Source organism: Euprymna scolopes, chromosome 38 (genome assembly GCF_053919585.1).
Source record: "Euprymna scolopes isolate OS-2025 chromosome 38, ASM5391958v1, whole genome shotgun sequence".
NCBI classification, from domain to species: domain Eukaryota; kingdom Metazoa; phylum Mollusca; class Cephalopoda; order Sepiida; family Sepiolidae; genus Euprymna; species Euprymna scolopes.
This window is the reverse complement of record NC_136519.1, coordinates 79,518,776-79,544,436: the sequence shown is the minus strand read 5'-3', so window position 1 is coordinate 79,544,436 and position 25,661 is coordinate 79,518,776. Positions and strand designations below refer to the sequence as shown.

Genomic DNA, 25,661 nt, shown 5'->3' with positions numbered 1-25,661 from the left:
TCTGATTCCGATTAATCGCCTCACAAACTAGTTACTAGTAAAAGGAATTTGATTAATTTGATCAGTTTAGCCGTGCCTTAAATAAGTGAGCGTGAAAATATTGAGTGGATATGCACTCATAAATGCCTGCCACACCCATAATAAGCTTGTAATAGACTTAACCACACCCACGCACATTTTTTTTTTTAATTTATTGCATTTTTACCCCAAACAAGGCACAGTGCCACTTTGATGTAGGGAACTACTATTTGGGATATAATTGCAGGAATACTATGTAGGGAGTTGAGTAGCAAGATGTGTGTTCACATTACACTTGAACTTCTGCATGTCAGTACAGTTGAGGAAGCAGGAAACCGGAAGGGAATTCCAAAGTTCAGTCCTAGGGAAGGAACTATTACAGTAGAAGGTTTTCTGGCATTTGGGGATCTCTATTGTATTGGGGTGGGATTTTGCTGATTGTCGGGTTTGTCGGGGGGGGGGGGGGGGTTACGTCGAGATTGGCAATTATAACAAATTTTCTATTTAACCGGTCGCACCCACATTTTTGGTTCAAGGGCTTAATTGTTTACTTGCCTCCTCACGAGGGCAGAGTTAAACACAAGGTCAGTTTTTAATGTGGGGAAAATCCAGTTCCCCAAAAAGAGGCACTCTGGATAAAAACAAAAACAAAAATTACCTCAGTCTAGAAGGATTGCTCCTCCACTGATCAAGACAGTCTCTTCTCTGCAACCTCTTTCTCACAGAAGAGACGTTGCGAGCCTGTCTCTGCTTTATCGTTATTTTCATGGCAAGTGCTCGTCTGATCTCCAATCTATAGTCCCCCCCCCGCCAAACTTTCACTAAAAACACTCGTCTAGCCAAAACCACTATCAATAATTTCCCCCACTCTTTATCTGCACCTAAACCTAAACGTAGATTCCATGAACAAAGTTTCTTTCTCACGCCTGTGGAACTCTCTTCTGTTTTTCCTTCTTTTCAGCTGACTACAGTTTGGTCATCTTCAAGTTCAATGTAAACAAATTCTTGATAAGCCGTTCCTCTTAAGTAATCCAATTTTCCACGACTGACAATTACTACGATATTGTCCTATTGACGACTGTACACTAATTAATCTTTATTCTCGAGTGGCCTCTGGGCCTTGATAAGTGGTGACTCCTTGTTTTAAAACAAAAATAAATGCTTAGTCGTCGTATAAGAAGGATTGAATATGAGAATTATACGATGGATTTGTAATGTGAGGGTTGAGGATATGCGTTGCATGGAGAGAAATTATATGAGAATGACACGATGGATGTGTTACGTAAGTCTTAAAGACAGATTTAGATCTGATGACCTCAGTGGAAGATAAAATCTAGACAGTATAGGGAGATCCTATGGGTCAAGAGAACACAACAACACTGACCAATAAGAAATGCCACTTGACTCTATTCAAATAAAAAATGTGGGTGTGGTCAACTAAATAAAAAAAAATGTATTTTATGTGCATGCGGGTGGGCGAGTAAATTACAAAATTATTTTGGGCGTGTCAGGCATTTAAATGTATAAACCCACCCACTAGGTTCACTCAGTTAAGACATGTTATAACATGACCTCATAGTTCCAATATTCAGGTGTGTATATTTTGTTAATATTTGTGCAGTCATAACTTAGACATTTGGACGTGTGTACACGATTAATATATGTATATGCTAATTAGTAATAAAGCCCGGAAATGACTGAGGCAGACTGTGTCCTTTTATGCCCAGCCCATAGGATGGAGCAGATGCTTGTGTAATTGCAAGGGAAGAGGATGTAGTTCAGAAATCTTCTGTCATCTCATGGGCTATGACAACAGCATATTCTTTTCATTATTATGACTCTCGATTTTATATCCGTTAATATCTTATATGTTTTGAGATAGAGTGATTTTGTTCTCGATTGATTAACTGTGTCTGTGTCGGATATATACTCGAGAGTCAAAACAATGATAGGAATATTCTCTTATCATAAACATAGTCATTACTAACCAGCAAAGCGTTACCACTGTGGACCAAAAGATGAGTGTGTGAGACATATGTATGAAAATATGATGACGTATAGAAGAGAAAGCTGTCTTGTTAGGGTTGGAGAAATCTATATATCTACAAAAGTGAAAATGTGTGTGTGTGTGTGTGTGTGTGTGTGTGTCTGTGTGTGTCTGTGTGTCTGTGTGTGTGTGTGTGTACATTTTCCTACCAAATAACTCTTTCAATCTTCTGTCATCACTAGAACAATGACAACAGCGTATTCTTTTCATTATTTTGACTCTCGAGTATATATCATATCTTATATGTTTTTAGAGTTATATATATATACTTATATATACTTATATTATATATACTTATATATACTTATTATATTATATATACTTATATATACTTATATTATATGTTTTTAGAGTATATATCATATCTTATATGTTCTTAGATAGAATGATGTGGTTCTCGATTGATTAACTGTGTCTGTGTCGGATATATACTTGAGCTTGTTCAAAAGTTTTGTTACCTTGGTGATAGGGAGGGAGCACAAGTGTAATGTTATGACCCTTTAGGCTGTGATCATAGCGTAGTATCTGTTAATTGTGGCAAGCGGGAGCAATGGTCAAAACATTATTATTATTGTTGTTGTATTCTTGTTAATTGATTTGAGCAAACGATGGTCGCTGGATCAGTTATTATGATTAGAAGAATAAACAATTAAATTGCGAAAGAAATGATTGACATGTGAATCGCAAAAAGAATGTCAAAATAGAAAATATATGTAAACATTATTTTGGGGTTTTGAATAAACAAATAACTAGGTGGATTAGATTGGTATGAGACACGTAATTAGGTAACGTAAGAGAACACGTGATATAGTTAGTTTTGGAGAGATTCAGAGAGTTGAGGATTGACCACCAGAGCAGACAGACGTCTAGACAGGGGTGGACAGACAGCTGGGAGCGAGCTGTATGAACAGAAAATGTAGACTAACTGCAGATCCTGTGAAAACCATTTGAGACAACTGTAATAAATTTATATTCTGAAAATATAAAGAGTTGTTTAATGGTTTCACAAATAAGAACAGATGTCTCAATTGGATGGTGCTGATCGCTTCATGGTTTGTCATGGACCAGCAGAAAAAGGTATGAAGCATATATTATTCTTCTTATATATGAACTGTAAAAATATCCCATGTGATAAGTCTGATACAACATGATTCAGTTTACACGTCAATATCATGTCCTCCTGGCTAAACAACATACATACGATTTATACGTTTATTATCTGTCTGTTAAAAGAACAATATCTTACATCCACTAGATAACTCATGACACGTTTTAATATATCATCTCCTCCAATATAAACCAATATACAACGCAAGGTGGAGCAGGTTCTAGTGTAATTGCAAGAATTAGAAGCTGATGGAGTAAGTTCAGTTGTGGCTGGTCTGTAATCCTACCACAAGAGTCATTCGGCTGGCCGCCTGCTGTCAAATGTTGGGGATGGGGGACCGCTTTCACGCGCAGGTGCGTCGCTCTCCTGCATTTGGAAACATCGATCTGGGGAAGAATGCATTTCACAACCGCAGGCAAACAACAACAAAATCACAAAGGCAGTCTTTTTACTAATATTAGTTATTAGGGCTATGACAACAGCATATTCTTTTCACTCTTGAGTGTATATCAGTTAATATCTTATATGTTTTTAGATAGAGTGATGTGGTTCTCGAGTGATTAACTGTGTCTAACTGTGCCGGATATATACCCGAGAGTCAAAACAATGAAAAGAATATTCTCTTGTCATAGCCCTAGTCATTACTAACCAGCAAAGCATTACCACTCTCGACCATGTGAGACATGTGTATGAAATATGATGACATATAGAACAGAAATCTGTCTTGTTAGGGTTGGAGAAATCTATATATATATATATATATAAGTTAAAATGTGTGTGTGTGTGTGTGTATGTGTTTCTGTGTCTGTGTACATTTCCCTATAAAATAACTCTGTCAATTTTCAGTCTACAGACTCGAGATTTGACATAAGGGGTATTGAGATTTGGGAAAATCTTTATAATCAGTTTACGGCCAGAAATTTGGCTGTCAATGAGTCAAAATTCAACGATTTGACCTTTGACAACTCTACCAAACTCCTCCGCCAATTTGGGGTTTAAACACTTGAAATTTTAGCATATTCTTTTCATTATTTTGACTCTCGAGTATATATCAGTTAATATCTTATATGTTTTTAGATAGAGTGATGTAGTTCTCGATTGATTAACTGTGTCTGTGTCGAATATATACTTGAGCTTGTTCAAAAGTTTTGTTACCTTGGTGATAGGGAGGGAGCACAAGGTAGAGCAGGTTCTAATGTGATTACAAGAATTAGAAGCTGATGAAGTAAATTTAGGGAACTCATTACTAACTAGCAAAGCGTTACCACTGTTGACCAAAAGAAAAGTCTATCAGGCATGTGTATATGGTGTGATAATCTTTACAAATAAAACCTAGTTAGTGGGGGTTGAGGACATGTGTTGCATGTAGAAAAATAATATGAGAATGATATGATGGATGTGTAGTATGAGTCTTAATGAAGACCATGCCAGAGATAGGTTAGTGGAAAGTAAATTTCTATAAGCAGGCCACTTCATGCTAGCATGTAAAGTGAATGTTAAACTGATGATGATGATGATGATGATGATGATGATGATGATGGAGGGTTGTGGCGATGGCGATAGTAGTGGTGAAAATGATGATGATGGTAGCTGAGATGGTGCTGATAATGGTGGTGGTAGTGGTGGTGATGATAATGATGATGATGATGATGATGCTTGTCTGAATACCCTTTATGTCAAAATTTGCTGAATAGTTTGCTAGAGACCGCAAAGATCAAATCTTTTGAACTTTGATCCCTTTGCAGCCAAATTTTCGACCAAAAAACAATTAAAAACTTGCGCTATGTCTGAATACACTTTATGTAAAATTTCAAATATTTAGACCAAAAATTGGCTGAGTATTTGATAGAGACCGCAGCAGAGGTCAATTTTTTTAAACTTTGATCCCAATTTTGACCCCCCCTAACATTTACTGTTTTTGGGCTCAAATCAAATTGAAAAGTTTGATCCATATCGAAGTAACCTACATCTAAAATTTCAAGTGTTTAGACCCAAAATTGGCGGAGGAGTTTGGCAGAGTTTTCAAAGGTCAAATCGTTGAGCTTTGACCCCTTGACAACCAAATTTCTGTCCGAAAACTGATTAAAAAGATTTCCCCAAATCTCAATACCCCTTATGTCAAATCTCGAGTCTGTAGATCGAAAATTGACAGAGTAGTTTGGTAGGGAAATGCACACACACACACACACACACACACACAATTTCACTTTTATAGATAGATAGATAGATAGATAGATAGATAGATAGATAGATAGATGGATAGATAGATATATTATGAGAATTGTTCCAGACAAGGCATGAAACCTTTTCATATAAAAGTGTTAATCAGAACAAAAAAAGATTACAACAGAGACAAAAAATAGCTATTGGCCTTAGTGTTAAAAAGTCCAAGGATATAGGTAGGAAGGAAACGGTCAGCAGAAAAAGAGGTCCACAAGTTTTTTGGGTGAAACTATTGAAATAAGAAGAAGTTTCACAATGAGGTATCAAAACAATGGAATTGATGAAGACCACTAGACCAACAGGTCAAACGAGCTGAAACAAAGGAAGCAGGGAATAAATCCGGCAATTCTTAAGAACACATACCATAATAGTCAAAATTGTCATCGTATGAATGAAGATTCTATTCTAGACATTGGTTTCACCGATATTTTTCTAGGCAGAATTATTTCTAGAAAAACGTCAGAGATTATAAGACGAACCATGTGAAGGTTGCCAACATCCTCAGTGAAAGTGATTTTTGTGGAATGAGCTAGATTCGAACTTGGAATACCCAGGTCGTCAATCTATGTAGTTAACACATTGACCACCGTCCCCTCCCGTCAAAATAATATTTATAAAATAGATCGAGGTTAGCAAAAAGGTTGCAGAGAAGAAGAAGGATGGGGCTAATCAGATTGGAGATACGTTTTGTATGGGATGGATTCACTAGTTGACATATAACAACGGTGCTCCATACATGGTTTGATGGTAGATTTAGAGGCCAGCAGTGACCATCATCTTTCTGATTCTCTCTCTTCTGATCTTGAGAACGTAGTGCACTGGGGAAAAAGGTGGCTGGTTAATTTTAATGCATTGAAAACCCAATCTTCTCTCTTTTCATCATAAATGCTCTGACCCCCATCACGCCCCAATTGAAATGAATGGACTTCTCCTTTTGGAAGCACCATCTCTTAACAAGCTTCTAAGACTAACCTTCACTCCTGAACAGAAATCGAACACATACATCAAATCTGTTGCCAATATCGCTGGAAAAATGGTTGGCTCACTCTATCAGTCCTGTAGGTATATCACTGCTGATGCAATGCTCTATCTGTATAAGAGCCAGGTATTCTATAAAATGGAGTACTGTGGCCACATTTGGGCACAAGCTGCTCGGCGCTTCCTATCCAGCCTTGATAGAGTTCAAAACCAGCTTCAAGACCCAGTAGATGATGCCCTTTTCTCTTCCCTGCAACCTTTTTTCATAGAAGAGACATTGCAAGCCTGACACTGCTCTATTGTTATTTTCATGGCAAGTGCTCGACTGAACTCCAATCTTTCCAAACTTTCATAAAAAAAATACTCGACTAGCTACAACCATTATATAGTCTCATCTTGGCCTTTTGGTCAAGATCAAAGTGTAGTATCTGTTCTTCAGATGCTGCGCTTCCATTTCTTGTTCTCTTTCGGTGGAGGAGAAATCCTTCACGACTAAGACAATTTTTATTTTTGTACTTTTTCTCCACGTTAAAAAACGACCCTGGTGTCTAACTCTGTCCCGTGGGGAGGCATTGTAAATAGGTACAACCATTATATACGATTTCCACCACTCTCTGTCTACGCCTAAATCTAAATGCAGATTCCATGAACAAAGCTTCTTTCCCAGAACTGTCCGCCCGTAGAACATGACAATTACGTATGTACCATTTGTTTTACTTGAAATTCAATTTTTTTTTTTTCGTTATTATAATGCAGAAGCACCTATGTGAGTAAAAAAAGTATTTTGGACTAGTTGGAAATTATGCTGATTTGCGCATGTATTATAATACAATCAATCCTCTACTGAATATTATATATTACAAGAAATAATTTGCCCGGTGTACTAATTCTCCTTACCCCCCCCCCCCCCAAAAAAAAATTATGATAATGTCATTCATCAAATTCCGTCTGTGTTTGTTTACAATATCACGTCAGCTAATATTTGGGCTAGATGATCTTTAAAATAATCTTTCTTTTCTTATAGATAAAAACGAAAAATCTTTACAAAGGAATATTTTACGTTACACTGTCCAAGATTACACCGGTGTAACGTAAAATATTCCCCTATAAAAATAATTTTTTTATTTATAAAAGAAAGACTATTTTTAAGATCGGATTTTTTTTCGATTTTCGGTACTTATCAAATGAAATTCTGTACAAAACATCTAAGAACACTGCCAGATATATAAATTACCTTTGTGTGAATATTTGTAAAAAGATAGGCTCAACCGTTTCGGAATCTATGAGGAATGTGCTGTCACTCATTCACTCACACACACACACACACAAACGCTCGCGCGCAAATAAACAAAAGTTCATTGATTTTAATTTCCCCGCGCATTTGCTCAATAAAAGGTTCTTCTTCTGATCTCGAGCCCGTGGCTCAGTGGGGGAAGAGGTGGCTGGTTACCTTTAATGCATCTAAAACCAAACTCCTATCTCTACATCATCAACGCTCTGATCCCCATCTAGCATCAATTGAAATGGATGGCTCTCGTCTAGGAGAAGCCCCATGTTTTGACAAGCTTCTGGGCTTGACCTTTACTCCTGATCTGAAATGGAACACGTACATCAAGTCCGTTGCCAAGGTCGCTGGAAAGATGGTGGGATCCTTCTACTGCTCAAGAAGATATCTCACTACTGATGCAATTCTCTATCTATATAAAAGCCAAGTACGTCCAAGGATGGAATACTGCTGCTATATCTGGGCAGGAGCTGCTAAAAACAGCCTATCCTGCCTTGACAGAGTACAAAATAGACTTTGTGGCTTAGTGGGGGATGCCCTTTTCTCTTCCATGCAACCTCTCTCCCATAGAAGAGACGTTGCGAGCCTATGCTTGTTTTATCGTTATTTCCATGGCAGGTGCTCGTCTGAGCTCCAATCTCTAGTCTCCCCTCGCAAATCTTTTACGAAAACCACTCGTCTAGCTGAAACCACTGTCAAAAATTTTCCCCACTCTTTATCTGTGCCTAAATGAAAACATAGATTCCATGAACAAAGCTTCTTTCTTAGAACTGCACGCCTGTGGAACTCTGTTCCGTCTGCTTGCTTCCCACCTGACTACAACCTGGATGTTTTCAAGTCCAACGTAAACAAATTCCTGATGAACCGCCCCTTTAAGTAGACAGTTTTATTAAACCCCCACACTAACGTACTGTACATGCAATAACTCTTATCCCTGAGTGGCTTCCGGGTCTTGATAAGTGGTGATCACCTTGTAAAAAAAACAAAAAAAAAAAGCGACATAATTTCAAATACGCCCACACGCTTTTCTCACAACAACAAAAGTAAAATGGACATATTTCTGGCGGACGTAGGCGAAAACAATACCACGTGACAATATCGACCAATAAGAAATTTTAGAAGACTTTTTTTTTAACGCTTTCCCAAACCAAATATCAGCAGCAGCAATCTCGTGCTGGAAGCCGATTCAAAAAGTATTTAAACGCAACAAACATTCTTTCCCTCTTTCTTTTCGCTCCAACTCGACACGAGAACATGTCCCTTGTTTTCATCTCATCATCGTCGTTTTCAAATCTGTCGAAACCATAATCGCACATGCCACGCGGGCATCCCCACCCCCAAAAAAACAAACAAACAAACAAACAAAAAAAAACACTTACGCACACAGGAACACATTCCGTACATTTTCTATAAGAATTACTAACAACGGACTACTTTCCTCATGGGACTTTCCAATAAGGCGAAAAAAAAAACCCTTGAAATAAGGACATTATTTTCACAAAAGACTTTCACCTTCCAATTTTATTATTTTAACGAAGGACTTTCTCTTAACATGACCCTTTAATCTTAATAATTCCACAAAAGACTTTCACCTAATTTGAATATTCAAATCATAATGATTTCACAAGAACTCTTACCGATCGGATCTTTGCTTGTTCATCTTGTTATTTTGTTGAAAAATAAATGCGGCGCATTTTAAACGAGAAGGTGTCATTGTGTGTGTGTGTGTGTGTGTGTGTGTGTGTGTGTGTGTGTGTGTGTGTGTGTTTTCATTATTATTTTGTTTTGGGGCAGAGGAATTCAATTTCTCTTACAGGAAGGAACTCACACACACACACACACACACACACACACACAAAGTAACTTTTATATAATAGTACCTATTTACAATGCCTCCCCACGGGACAGAGTTAGACACTAGGGTCGTTTTTTAACGTGGAGAAAAGGTACAAAAATAAAAATTGTCTCAGTCGTGAAGGATTTCTCCTCCACCGAAAGAGAACAAGAAATAGAAGTGCAGCACTGCAGCATCTGAAGAACAGATGGTATTTATTTGCTCCCCCACTGAGCAAATTAGGCACAAGGCCGTTTTTAATGTGAGGTAAAAACCAGCTCCCCTAAAAGGGGTCACTCTGGTTACCAAAAATAATAATTGTCCCAGTATAGAGGGTTTCCCCTCCATTGACTGGTACAAATTATCTTAAGTGCAGTATCTGCCGGACAGATACTACACTTTGATCTTGTCCCGAAGGCCAACCGTTTATATAACTTTTATATAATAGTAAAAAGAGATAGGAATAGAGAGAGATGTTGACCGAATACAGTGTTCTGGTGGGGTGAGGAAGATGTAGATCTGTGATGTCGTTAAAACACGTCGAAAGGTAGTCACGTGACTAATCTGACACCGTTGATCGCAAAGCGCGCGATATTAAAACTCGTGCATTTTTTTTTTTTTTGTTTGTTTTTGTCACTCGGACGACAAAATTCTACTGTGCAGATTGTAGATGTTTAGACGACAAAGATCCGAAAACTAGTTTTCAACTTGTTTTCGGATCTTTGTCGGAGAAAACCGACATTTTCTAATTAATGATTTAGCGTAAGTATAATACATTTTTTTTTTTTTTTTTTTTTTTGCGGTGACTGGTTTTTCAACACAAACGTTTTTTTTTTTTTTTTTTTTTGTTTGTTTTTTGGTAAATTTTCAGATTAGGTCCACCTCCACAATTTTCGGGTTTGTATTACTGTACACATAGATTCGAAAAAGTTGTCAAAAAACAAATATATAACAAATATATGTTATCAGAGGTAAGTTAAGTTACTTTTCTACCAAACTGGATATAATTTTCGTGTTTTTATTCAATGTAACATTCAACTCGAAAAGCATATACAGTGTTTACCGATGTATTGGAAAATTCAAAATGGCGCCCGACTCTCTCTTTAACACGGTAAGTTCGGGAAAAGGTGTTATAAATAATAAACTAGACAAAATACTGTTAGAAATTCGCTCAATATATGTTACCGTGACATAAGTTGATATATATTCGGTGGATTTTTAATAGTATTTTGTCTAGTTTATTATTTATAAGACTTTTTCCCAAACTTACCGTGTTAAAGAGAGAGTCGGGCGCCATTTTGAATTTTCCAATACCTCGGTAAACACTGCATGTTTTTCGAGCTGAATAAACCTGTTACATTGAATAAAAACACGAAAATATATCCAATTTGGTAGAAAAGTAACTTATCTTGCCTTTGATAACATTTTATTATTTGTTATATATTTGTTTTTTTGACAACTTTTTCGAATCTGTGTACACTACAGTAATACAAACCTGAAATAAGTAGTGTAGTTATCGAGATATAAAAAGTTGTATTATGCATTGTATTTTTTGGCGGCCATATTTTTTACGCGCAGGCACGCGATATAAACAAATCTAGTAATCTATGACCGACACTACACGCGCGTAAAAAAGATGGCCGCCAAAGAATACAATGCATAATACAACTTTTTATATCTCGATAACTAATTATTTCTGCAAAATTTCAATGCGATTTTCGTATTCAGCATAGTCGAAAACCTATTGAAGGTGTCATTTAAAAGAAAATTGTGGAGGTGGGTGGACCTAATCTAAAAAAAATACCGTTTTTTTTTGTTTTTTTTTTTAAATACAAACAACAAAGAAAAAGTTTTAAATATTTTGTAATTCTACAAAAGCTGATGGTGACTGAATTTTAGCAAAACTGGTTGAACCAGTTAAGACGTATTTTCTGTCTACGCAGTTACAGAAGTACAGCAGTTATTCGTTTATGTTTTGTTTTGTTTATCTCCAACATATATATGAAGCTTCAAGCGGGCTTTATCTGTATTTTTGAATATACTTGCCTTGCAATGCAGTAATCACTCGAATTTATTAGTAGTTTGTAGTATGTTCGTTTCCATCTAATACACGCTTTTTTTTTACTTCCGGTATGAATAAATACATGTGTCTATCCCTATTAACGCGTTATCTTTAAAATTATTCAAAGCTCTAGAATTGCACTATTCAGCTATCTAAATGGGAACTTTGCTATTTATTCATATGTAATTACAATAGAAAAATGCGAGCATGAAAAGTAATATGGTTAAGCTTAAACATGGAAAAGTAAAGGGCTAGTTGTTAAAACTTGCAAAGAAACGGACAAGATATTGTAGTAAAAAATATAATAAATTTATAATTTAAAATATTGCAGCATTAAGAATTTTTGAAAAATTCAATTTATAACATTATATAATCAATTTTAAATGCTGCAATATTTGAAGGTATAAATTTATATTTTTTACTAGAATATCTTGTCCTTTTCTTTTCCAGTTTTAACAATAGTCTTTTACTTTTCTATGTTTAAGCTTAACCATATTACTTTTCATGCTCGCATTTTTCTAATGTAATCCATGATTTTTCCAGGCTTCCAATAAATTCACTTGTTCTTTGTTTAATTTCAGTCTTATTTTTTTTTTTTTTGCCCCCATAAATATAACATACACATATGTAATAACAATGTGTGGTTCTCGTCTGCTTAAAATACCCCCCAATTATCTCCCTTTCATTCTCTCTGTTTCACTTGTTACTTCTCTTTTCCCGACAGCAGTGAATTAGTAGCAACACTAGTCGCTGAAGCGACGTGGTTGTTATGGAAACCAGTCATAGAAAAACGTCGCTCACGGCTCACCTCCTTACGAATTTTTACGATTTTGAACACCATTAAATTCATAACTTTTGTTTTACTTCAGTAATTTAATTTGTTGTTTCACAATATAGCTGAGAAGGTGATCTATAAACTGTAATAATTTACGATTTTGTCGAAATGAGTGCGTGGTGAAGCTTTTAAAGCAGTTCTTTTTTTTATTATTCAATTTTCAGTTCTTTTTTTTATTCAATTTTCAGTTCTTTTTTTTATTCAATTTTCAGTTCTTTTTTTTATTCAATTTTCAGTTCTTTTTTTATTCAATTTTCAGTTCTTTTTTTTAATTCAATTTTCAGTTCTTTTTTTTTTATTCAATTTTCAGTTCTTTTTCTTTTATTCAATTTTCAGTTCTTTTTTTTTTATTCAATTTTCAGTTCTTTTTTTTTTTTTTTAAATTCAATTTTCACCCCAAACAAGGCACAGTGCCACTTTGAAGCAGGGGGCTACTATCAGGGACTTGATTAGCAGGGTCATTATGAAGGGAGATGAGTAGAAAGATGTTTGTTAACATTACACTTGAACTTCTGCATATCATTGCAGTTGGGAAAGCAGAATCCCAGAAGAGAGTTCCAAAGACCCCGCAGTTCTGGGGAAGAAACTATTGGAGTAAAAGGCTTTCTTGCACCTAGGGATCTCTACTGTAAAGGGATGAGACTTAGTAGCTTGTCGGGTTTGTCGGGGGTAGTTACGTCGGGAGGTACAAGTGTTTGCAGTTCGTCAGAGCATTCACCATTAAAGTATTTGTAGAACAGGCAGAGGGATGCAACATCTCGTCGATGGGACAGAAGCTGAAGCCTAGATGACAGTTCAGGACCTATCAGGTTTGCGACTCTTTTTTGAACCCTGTCCAGGAGCGAGAGACAAGCAGCATATGCACCAGCCCAGATGTGACAACAGTACTCCATACATGGGCGAATGGTTGCCTTATAGAGGTATAGGATACTGTCAGGCGTAAGTAGTTTTCTAGCACGGTAGAGGGAGCCAACCTTCCTTGCAGCAGCCTTGGCAATGCTCTCAATGTATCTATGTAAATGACTAAAACTGGCACTTAACTATATATTCGAACACTACTAATGATATCTACTGCTATAAATTTGTTTTTGTGTGTATTGATACTTGTATTAAAAACTCCTTTTGTATTTAAAAAGAAAATACAACTTTGTTATATATGGGCCGTAGAATTGCATTCAACTGCAAAACATCAAGCATATTTGCATATTCTTTTAAGCATAAATTTTAATTAATTTTCTATTAGTTTTTTTTTTTTTTTTTTCGGTTTTCTCATAGAATGGATCATCTTTAGTTAACTATTACGCATAATTATATTCATGCAGATATTCCACATGATTTAGACTTGCATAATATTTGCGTGAAAAGGTTATAATAAACACAAACCTCTTTCTTATGTGTATATATATTTGTTTAAAATATTTTGCCTACCAAACTCCTCTGTCAGCTTTTGGTCTACAGATATGAAACTTAATATATAGGATATACGAACCCATGCAAAATTTTATATTTGGGTTTTAGCCGGGGAAAATCGGTGCAAAAGTGTGAATATTAAAAAAAGGTTGAACGACGGCATTAAAAATATGCATGCATAACGTAATAGCTATTGGCTCATGTTTTGAACAGGAAACATGTCTTCATAGCTCAGGCATTAATGTCAAAGGAAAAAGTAAATCGTAAGCTAAACGTTTTAGGTTCAATTCTCGGTAGTGGCGTGCAAGTCATTTTTTTTAAAATATTTTTTTAACTTTTTAAATCATTACTATATATTGGGTTCAATATAATAATAAATATAATCAAAATAATATCATGTTTAAGCATATTTTACGATTGGGCAATGCCGGGTGGCCTACTTGTGTGTGTGTATATATATATATATATACTAGCATGGGTGCCCAGCATTGCCCGGGTGTTTGGAGGTGTATGCTGAGCAAAAAAAAAACAAAAAAAAAACGGTCAATTTTTTTAATTTGACCCCTATTATGACCCCATAACATCTATTGTTTTGGGCTCAAATCAAGTTAAGTTAGATCCATGGAACCTATATCTAAAATTTCAAGTGTTTAGACCCAAAATTGTCGGAGGAGTTTGGTAGAGTTCTGAAAGGTCAAATCGTTGAACTTGGGCCCCTTAGCAGCCAAATTTCTGTCCGAAAATCGATCATATCTATTTTCCCGAATCTCAGTACCCTGTATATCAAATTTCGAGTCTATAGACTAAAAATTGACAGAGTTATTGCATAGGGAAATGTACACAGACACGTTCACTTTCATAGATATATAGATATAAATATATAGGAGACAATAAGATTATTGATGTTGTGGGAACTTCTAAGATAAAGGAGGAGCGTACTATATAAAGTGTAATGTAAAAAGGTGTATAGGGTTTCTATCATAGTTTTAAATAATGTAGGTAGTTTGTGTTTTAAGACTCAAGGAGAGGTATAGCGGTGGTTGGGTTGTGGTTCTATTTGTATAGTATCTATGCAGGGGGTTTACGCTAAAAGATTTTTATCAACAAAGGTAACCATGATAGCAACAGCATTTTTTTTTTTTTGTGAGTTCATTTTCCACTACCGTTGTCTCCTATCCATTGAAATTTGTTGAGCTTTATATTATCCCGATAAGTCTCCTCTTATAGAATTGAATTTACTCCCTTCTTCTAACTCTCCAAGTTATATAAGTATGGCTAAAACAATTGTTTGCTTTTATAGTCAGTAAAATAGCTTGTGTTTTTGTTTCTTGTGATGAAAAAAGCGGGAAAAATTAAGGTCTGGTATGGATGTGTGTTAAAAGCACACAGATGTCTTTGCGTCATTCTGTACTCCTCCTAGACAAATCAACCCCACGTGCCTGTCGTGACCACTGCCATGCAGACGGGGCTCTGATGAACGGCGAGTGTCCTGCGCCGTATAACTGGACCTTCACTGCCTTGTGGGCCAAGGTTCTTTTAACCAAAGGCTAAGGGTGAGGTAACCCTGACAGAAGCCTTGTAGAAAATGTGTAAGGAAAGTCCTTTAAAATTACTGCGCCCTCTGTAGATGTATAAGGAAAATCCTTTAAAAGTACTGCGCCCTCTGTAGATGTATAATGTTGCAGCAACGTAAAGCAATTCAATAACCAGTAAACACCGGTTCTGCATAGAATCCAACTAGCAAGGTACCTAGACGGACGCGAATGGTTACTCAGAACGGACCCAACAATCGGTTACTCAGACCGGTCCCAACAAAGGTAAGATATGCTCACACCCACACGGCACGAGAAGCAACAGCAACACGATTCCCGACCAAGTCAATCATCGCTCTCCCAATGTCTTTCAATCACCCGCTTTTATGGCTGTTGCAGGGCGGCTAAATTTGCATATTGCAAGAATTAATGCGACTTTGCGAGATATCATCCTGTACAAAAGACGGCGGCCGCCATCTTGATCTTTCTTTCTCTATTTTCGGTCGGCGACGCCAAGCCGGCCCCGAGGTAAGTCTTTCCTTTTCGTCCGTTTCTCTTACGCACCCACACAACACACAAACACGCAGGCGCTTGTCTCCTTGATGCACATTACAAACCTCCAGAAGAGCTTAGGCCCTCTCAGCTACGGCATACATGCGTGTGGAATAAGTCCCAGTCATGTATCAATTGGTATAGTGGGTGGAGAGGGCTCCCGTAAGCCGTGGTGAAGCCAACCTCTCTAGGAGAAGGAAAACCCTGATATAAAATTTGCGGCGACTGCTGCTTCCAATGATGTTGACTTGCTCTTCTTTATGGTTCAATGTGGCAGTTGTTCAGAGAGTGGGATTGTCTCAGTGCAAAGTCTTTCCTCACTATAAAAAGCTTCAAGCACAGGCATTACTTGATATGCAATGGAATACACATTTTACCATCAGTGTGTATCTCGATAATAAAAAGGCTGGCTTTAGCCTAAAATGGCAAACGGGCATTCAATGAGGACTGATGCAGATATGGGCGTGAATTGCAATAAAGGCTCTGGAACTTCCAGGATCTGACCTGGTAGGTGTTTCGGTTTCCACAGCTTGTACCCGGTCATCAGTGAATGTGCAGGAGTATAGAAAGTTCATAGAAGTGACCGTCTGGCATGTGCTGCTAGTTGCGTTCATGTTTGCGTCATTTGAGCCAGAGATATATTGAGTAATGTCAATACTCGAGAACGAGTTGCTGCTATCATGTATATATATATATACTAGCAAAAGTATCTGTCGTTGACTGGGTTCAAAAACAGCCTACAGAAAATGGACTCTGGTTTATGAAAGTATTAGTGAGGGGTACCCGGCATTGCCCAGGTGTTTGTAGGTGTGTGTGTGGTGTTAAATAAAAAAGAAACCGGGGGGGGGGGTAAGATCGAAGCCGACGCCCTGAGGCGAAGTTTGAAAATAAAATCGGCCAGCCAGAATGAAGCATTGTTATAAGCGAATAAGTGAAAGATGTTTGAAAGTCGTCGAGCGTTACGACGACGACGATGACGATCTAAGCATTGTTATAAGCGAAGTAAGAAAAGAAAACAACGTTTTAATTAAGCGGGAGGTGGGTAATCAAAACATCAAAAACAAACACAAAAAAAACTAAAGTAAGGCAAACGAACGATGAAAACAGAAAACGAACACGTGAAAAATGGCTTAAATAAGCCTGTTTCGATATTAAAATTTAAAAAATCGGTGGGTACCCGGGTGTTTTTGGGTGTCGTTAAGAATAAGTGAAGTAAAAAAAAAAAAAAAAACAGGAAAACGAACGTTATGTGAAAAATGGCTTAAATAATACAGGGTTCAATATTTAAATTTAAAAAATCTAAAAAAAAAAAAAAACATCTCACACCATGATTCGAACCCAAAACGTTTAGATAATGAACCAAGGCCTTAACTACCTGGGCTATACTGACGCATCTGAAATTTGTTCGGTTTTTCAACTATTTAAAGTAAATCAGGTCATGACATCATCTGACACATGGGTTGTTGACCGCCCCCCCCTGTCGAAAATTGTCGATTTTGGGGTGAAAAAGTTAACGTTTTTCTTTCTATCTCTCTCTGTTTGCGTCTCTCTCTCTACGTGTCGAGACAGAAAACATATGCAGAATTGCTACAGAAAAGGTTTAATTTTTATGGAGCAATTCTGGTTTCATACCCCATTATAATTCCTTTATGATGGGATGTCTCCTAGCAGCCTCGGCTGCAGAGAGACAGGGTAGTACAAGTCAAGGATTCGTCACTTGACACTCAGCCCAACAGGTGAGGGGCCGGGAACCGGTCCAGCACCTGTTGGACTGAGGTACACCGCCTAGGTAATACTTAGGAGGTCCACCCTCCCAGGCCTTGCCACCGGGCTTTCTGGTGGGGCAAGTTTATTGCATGCTGCCTGAGGCGCCCCGACCGGGGAATGCCGATGGGGTTACTCAGGCAATTTTTAAAATTGCAGGAGTGCCCCTCCTTTAGGGGAGCCTGCGGGGTTCCCACTTTCCAGGCCTTGTGCCAAATAATGCTGATGTGGGCGGCAATTAAATAACTACCCCCATTATACTTCAAAAATATTGTAAGAGGATCTACAAAACTGATCCCACCATCTGTGAATGTGGAGAGGAGGACCATATGATGCAAACCTGTCAACCCTAACTTCTACTATCCAACCCGTGCAGCTTGAAAGATCTTGCCGAAGACCACAATAATACAAAGGACTGCATAAAAACGTGCAAAACTGTCGCATGTTTTACATGTTGGCATGTGTTTAACCGTTTTCATAAATTTACTTTCAAATTAATCTGCCTCTGACCAGGTCTTTATCTATCCTTCTTTCTCTCAAGCACATCCTTATCACTTTCTCCTATATTTTTCTTGGCCTTCCCCTGTCAACTGACCTTGCTACCTCAACCGTTCTATATCTGCTCACCCAAGAATTCTTATTCATTCTTACATCATCAATAAACGAACCTATCTTTGGCCAGGTCTTTATTTATCCTTCTTTCTCTCATATCCATCTTTATCACTTTCTGCCATCTTTGTTTTCCTTGACCTTCCCCTGTCAACTGACCCTGCTACTACAACTGTTCTACGTCTACTAACCCAAAGCAATCTCATCCATTCTTTCCTCTTCATATTCGGTTTAACGTACATTTTACATGCTGGCATGTATTGGGCGGTTTTTGAAACTTAACTTCAAAATTAACCTATCTCTGGCCAGGTCTTTATTTGAGTCCAATTTGCTCAAGTTTATTATCACTTTATCTATTATATATTATATAACTATATATATTATATAACTCTATATATTATATAACTATATATTTATATGATATATGTATTATATAACTATATGTATTATATAACTATATGTATTATATAACTATATATATTATATAACTATATATATTATATAACCATGTATTATATAATATATGTGTATTATATAATATATATATATGTACTATATAATATATAAATATACACATATTAGATTGTGGTTTCATACTTTGTAACATACACTCTTTCCTATTTGGCATTAAAAAAATTAATGATTTTAAAAAAATGTTTTTTTTTCTGCTAGCATATAAATTCTTGTTTTAATTTCCAAAATATTTGTTTCCATCAAAAAAACTGGAACAAAGGAGGTGGCAAATGTTTCCGTTTCTCTCTCTCTCTCTCTCTCTCTCTCTCTCTCTCTCTCTCTCTCTCTCTCTCTCTCTCTCTTTTAATGTTGGTAAATGAGCGAGCGAAAAGTGCCGAGGGCCATGACGTCACCGGAAGTTGTCTTTTTTCTTTTTCTTCCATTTTACTTTATTTTTCCTTCTTTTTTTTTTTTTACCAGTATTGTTTTTTCTCTTTTTTGTCTTTTTTTCTTTCTCTCATTTTTTTCTCCCTTTTTCCTCTCTCTCATATTTTCTCTTTTTCTCTCTCTATTTTTTTCTCTTTCTCTCTCTCTTTCTCTTTCTCGTGCTAGCAGATCAGGCTATCTGAAGGTACTTGTTTTCTGTCTTAAAATGCACCAAACATTGATGTTATTGTTTTTTTTCCTTTAGCTTTGCAAAACTCAATCATGTTCTGCAATGCAAAAAAAAAAAAAGTTTTCTCTAAAAAACAACCAAACAAACCCATAAATAAATATTTGAAAATATAAACAACTAGACGCATTAGAAAACTTTTTCTAAAATAACTGAATTCAGTATTGAATAACATAAAAAAGGGTTGATATGCCGTAAAACAAAACACCCAAACTAAACACCATGAATTAATATTTGAAAATGTAAATTAAAAAAAAAAAAAAAATGTAAATTAAAAAAAAAAAAAAAATGTAAATTAAAAAAAAAAATGTAAATTCAAAAATAAAAATGTAAATTCAAAAAAAAAAAAATGTAAATTTAAAAAAAAAAATGTAAATTCAAAATGAAAATTCAAAGCATGAAATTATTTCATAAATAACTGGATTTGGCATTAAATAACCCGAAAAAGGGTTGATATGCCGTAAAAGAAAACAACCAAATAACCATTGTCTCATTTTTATCTTTTTTTTTTTGTCTCTCCTCTCTCTCATTTCACTCTCCCTTTTTCACCCTTTCTGCTTTTCTATCTCTCCTTTCCTCCCTTTTTCTTTATTCTCCCTCTCTGTCTCTTTCTCCCTCTCTGTCTCTTTCTCTCATCTTTTTTGTCTTTCTCTTTCCCCCTCACTCTCACCTTTTCTTTCTTTCTCCTCTTGCCTTCTTTTTCATCTTCTTATTCTTACTCCCCCCCCCCCCAGTTTTTCTCCCCTGATTTTCCTTCACCAACCACCGAACCTATTCTCGTCATGCTTATAATTGCATTAAAAGCCACAACTGTATGTCATCATATTTACTAATAGGTTAGCATGGTGCCCCACCCTCACAAACGAGGGTGGGGCGAGTATTATAATTCACATCCAATTGATGATAATTAAATATATTTCCTTTGTACTCATTGGTCATGTTTCTATTTCTAGAACAATGTTTCAAATAACGGTGAAATCATCAAAGGAAGTTGTCAACTTTTTTTCTTTTGTTTTATGATCGTTTATTGCAATTACCTATATTCGGTGGGTGCAATTACCTATGGAAGATTAGACACAAAGATTGGTAGATATAAACAAACTTAGGAAAATACGAACAAAAGTAAATGTAAAAAGACAGCCGGGATTAGGGTTTAGAGGTTAAGATTACGGTTCTCAATTAGGGTTAAGGATTAGGATTTTGGGTCCAAGTTTAGGATTAGTGTTCTGTGTTAGGTTTTAGGATTAGGACTTGGGGTTAGATTTTAGGATTTGGGGTTGGGATTAGGATTTTGAGTTAGGTTTTGGATTAGGATTTTGAGTAAGGGTTTAGGATTTTGGGTTAGGGTTTTGAGTTAAGGTTAGGGTTTAAGATTATGGTTTTCAATTAGGATTAAGGATTATGATTTTGGGTTAAAGTTTAGGATTAGGGTTCTGTGTTATGTTGTAGGATAAGAACTATTTGTGGTTGGGATTAGGGGTTTAGGATTACGGTTTTGGGTTAGTTAGGATTAGGGTTTGTGCTATGTTTAGGATTAGGGTTTGGGTTAGGGTTTTGGATTAGGGTTAGGGTTTAGGATCAGGGTTGATCTTTGAACCGCTATTATTCCTGATATTTATAAAGGACCTCCCTGATAACATTGTGTCTGAGATGGATATATTTGCCGATGATAAAACGCTATAATAGGTATGAGATAAAAGTGAATGAAGACATATCTATGGAAATTTTAGAAAACCACCTCCAGTCTGTAGTGCAATAGGGTCGTAAATGGATTGTAGCATTTAATGCTACTAAGACTACACTGCTTTCCTTTAACAATTACAAGAAGCATACTCAACCATTGATAGGCATGAATAATAACATCCTACTTGACAATTCTTCCTTCAAATTCCTTGGCTTAGCATTCACAGGCAGCCTTTGAGACTTTACACGACCCGGTAGTCACAGTCGATTAACTCCGCTACTAATATTGACCTCATTAAGTTATTAAGTGCAGACACCTGTCAAATTTTAATGCTTAAATAAGTTCAAACCTGTTTCAGTTACTCTTTCTTGCTGGCCGAGCGGTTAACGTGTCACTTACTTTTTTCACACTTTTTTTTCCAACTTTGCCTCAAGGCTTCGGGTTCGATCCTACCTACCTACCCAAACTTTTTTTTTACCCCCCCCCCAACTCAAACAACTGGGCAACGATTTTTTTAAGAAGTTTTAACATTGTTTCTTTTTATATAATATTTACACAGTTATTACGTCGCTTATTCTTGTGTTTTGATTTATCCCCCCCCCCCTGCCGCTCGGGTACACATACCTCTAAACAGCTCGGCAACGCCGGGTACCCCTGCTAGTCTATTATATAAAAGGCAAAATGGGTGCGTGCATTTGTGTAAGTCCATGAAAGTCTTTTTCGCGGGGCTTCTCGCGTCCGTTACATTTATGGAGAAGTTTCCTTATTATACTCCAACTATGTCTCCAATTCAAAAATGGACATCGTCTCTATCTTTATTTTGATCGACTTTTAAAAAATCCCTGGTTTGTTTGTCTTTTTCGTACAAATAAAGTGAAACTGATCAAAGCAAAGCCGATCACCTTGCCCTCCTGCCCGGGACATCTTAAGGGCAGTTAGCCTTGATCAATGTGGGGGGAATCCCTTCATATTAGCACTGCCAGAACTCCCCCTTTTGGGGGGGGGGCTGATTTTCCCCAACATCATGGGGGAGCAAATACGGCAGAAAGCTGAAAGCTTAACTGGCCTACAGCCAGTCATTTCGCTATCCTCTATGGCATAATGGTTGACATCACTAAATTTCAACGCTTTACACTTCCAGGTTAATATTTTCAAACAGTAAAGTATATATATAGATATATATATATATATATATATATATATATATATATATATATATATATATTTCATGATTTTCTTGGGGGTACAAAACTTTATTAAGGCAATCATGAAAGGAAGACTGAGGAGAAAAGGAAAATGGATAGTGACTAAAATATATATATATATGTTTTATTTTTTATTACTATGGGTATGCATAGCTGAACCTATGTATACAGGTATAGCTATATCTGAGTTTATATGCATGTATGTGTTTGTATGTATGTATATGCCTGTATCCACAATAAATTTAACACTGAAAATAAGGTTAAACATAACAACTGCCCAAGGCACCATGTTAGGAACCCACCCCATATATACGTGAAATTAACGATGCGTCTACCTAACCTCGCATTATTAACTACACCCATGTATTTACTTATTTATTTATCCTAACTTTACTTTATTTACTTGGTATAAACATACACTTATCTTTATGTGTATATATATATATATATATATATATATATATATATATAATGTATGTGTGTCTATGTATATCTGCATGTTTATATTTTTATAAATATGCAGATATACATTTATTTATGTAATTGTGTATATGGGTACATGTGTGTGTATATATGTACATCTACTTCTTACTGGAGATCTATATCTCCACGTATATATATATATATATGTAGGCGTGTGTGTATGTGTGTATATATATGTATATGTGTATAGCAGTTGTGTGCATGTGTGTGTATGTCTGCATATAGATGCAGGTATGCCTGCATATACATTGCTTATATACATGCGTATGTGTCTGTATATGGATGTATAGAAGTGTACAGATGTAGGTGTATGTATGTATGCGTGTTGTCGCGTGTGTTAGCGTATGTATTAATCCTTAACTAGCTAAAAACAACTCATTGTCAATTGAAATGAACAAGTCAACTTACGAAAATTTTAAATGGAACCTTTTACCTGTCAAAGACATGACACCTACAAAAACCCTTTCTCTCTCTCTTTCTCTCTCTCCCTCTCATCTACTTCATATACCTGACTGAACAGGCAAAAAGCAGTCAAAATTTAAAAATTGAAACTCCTCCCCCTCCTCTTCTTACCCCCTCTCTTTTTTCTTTACCACCCTCTCTCCCCCTCCCCTCCCTATATCCATATATCTCCACCCACGCCTACCTGAATCTGCTACCCCCACGCATACAATACAATCTAATGTATTTAAACCTTAAAAACTGAAATATTGTTGATACCCTTCTCCCTCCCCCTTATTATCTCCTACCCCTTTTTGTTTTCTCGTATTTCTTCTAAAACACTTCTTCCAAATACTAACAACCATTTCTGTAAGGTCTGACGAGGCGGTTGGATCGTAAACATGGTCCAACATCCGAAACATGTAACCAAACAGATAAAACAGTAATAAAAAAATAAAACACATTTGCTCTGCAATAGTATTGAGCACTCTCTTCAGGTTTTTACTAATTACCAGTTTTACTAATATATATATATATATATTTATATATTAGTAAAACTTTTTAATTTAGCCTAAATTTAAAAAAGTTAAAAAAACAAAATATAGAAATAAATATACTGATGTTGTTTTCATCTTCCTTTATATATATATATATATATATATATATATATATATATATATAAATAAATAAACTACTTAATTTACTCACATAAGATTAATATACGAAAGTATAGATTTATGCGTAAACTTTAAGTATTTACTTCAAAAGTGCTCAATACGTAGGTAGAGCTAGTTAGTAAGTTATAAAATATATATGGCGATTAAGCTACACTGAATATTCCGCATTTCATCCACTCTAGAGATGTGAATACACTTTATGTAAGATTTCAAATGTTTAGACCAAAATTTTTCCGAGTAATTTTGTAGATGTCAATTTTTTTTAAACTTTGACCCCAATTTTGACCTCAACATTTACTATTTTGGTCTCAAATCAAAATACAAACTTTTACCCATGTCCAAGTTGCCTACATCTATAATTTCAAGTCTTTAAACCCAAAATTAGCAGAGAAATTTTATAGAATCTACAAAGGTCAACTCTTTCAACTTTGACCTTTTGGCAGCCAAATTTTCGCCCCAAAACTGATTAAAATGCTTGCCGCATGTATAAATACCTGTTATGTATAAATTTCAAATGTGTAGACCCAAAATTGGCTGAGTAGTTTGCTAGACACCACAAAGGCCAAATCTTTTGAACTTTAATCCCTTTGCAGCTCAAATTTTCGACCCAAACCGATTAAAAAGCTTGTCCTATCTCTGAATAAACTTTATGTAAAATTTCAAATGCTTAGACGAGAAATTGGCTAAGTAATTTGGTAGAGACTGCAGAGGTCATAATTTTTTAAAACTTTGACTCCAATTTTGACCCCTTAACATTTATTTTTTTGGGGCTCCAATAAAATTAAAAAGTTTGATCCATGTTCAAGTAACCTACATCTAAAATTTCAAGTGTTTAGACTCCAAATTAGTAGAGTAGTTTGGTAGAGTTCTCAAAGGTCAAATCATTGAACTTTGACCCCTTGACAGGCAAATTTCTGTCTGAAAACAGATTATACCTTGTATATCAAATTTCAAGTCTCTAGACCGAAAATTGACAGTTATTTGGTAGGGAAATGTACACACACACACACACACACACACACAATTATGACCCATTAACATATGTTTTGGGCTCAAATCTAGTTTTTAAGTTAGATCCATATCTAAAATTTCAAGTGTTTGGACCCAAAATTAGCCGAGGAGTTTGGTAAAGTTCTCCAAGGTCAAATCGTTGAATTTTGACTCCTTAGCAGCCAAATTTCTGGCTAAAAACAGATTACAAAGATTTTCCCAAATCTTAATACCCTGTACATCAAATTTTGAGTCTGTAGACTGAAAATTGACAGAGTTATTGTGTAGGGAAATGTACACAGACAGACACTTTCACTTATATATATATATATATATATATATAAGATAAAAAGAAATGAGGGGAAACCTCTTTTGGCCATGCTATTTCAAAGCTAATTTTTTTCTTTTCGTATAAATTACTCCTCTTAATCGGGTGGAGCTTCATCTGCTAAGACAGGTTAGCCATGTATCTCGGGATAAAAAGTATTTTTTTTTTTCAAGTTATATATGTAATATATAGCGTTATTGCTGCATAAGCTAAAAATGAAAGCAAAAAAAAAAAAAAGCCAAAAAACTCCCGGATAACGCCGGCTACATACAGATAGCAGGCAATAGATTTTAAGTGTTTGTATCAGCTCCATTAATGCGGATTTTATTTGAGAATCCCATTTCGTCAAGTCTATAATTATTTCTATCGTTATTTATTGCACGTTTTCTATTGCTGTCACATTTCTTGACCTCTCCTACCTGTCACGTGATATTTGCTGCTTAGTTGCTTTCACGATTTCAGACTTCGAG

At 36.0% G+C, this 25,661-nt stretch overlaps 1 protein-coding gene and 1 pseudogene across 2 annotated transcripts in view; both read left to right on the top strand.

Moving 5' to 3' along the window:
- LOC145263212 (uncharacterized) overlaps positions 1-25,661 on the top strand; it is a 145,816-nt gene that overhangs the window by 50,706 nt on the left and 69,449 nt on the right. The window contains exon 1 of one of the 2 annotated variants that reach the window (XM_080120288.1): positions 10,102-10,255. The exons of the other annotated variant lie outside the window; for it this stretch is intronic. The gene's annotated coding sequence lies outside the window, so the exon portion shown is untranslated. Of the gene's footprint in view, positions 1-10,101; positions 10,256-25,661 lie in introns of those variants that run through there. 2 annotated transcript variants of the gene reach the window in all.
- LOC145263413 (U2 spliceosomal RNA) lies at positions 6,763-6,983 on the top strand (annotated as a pseudogene).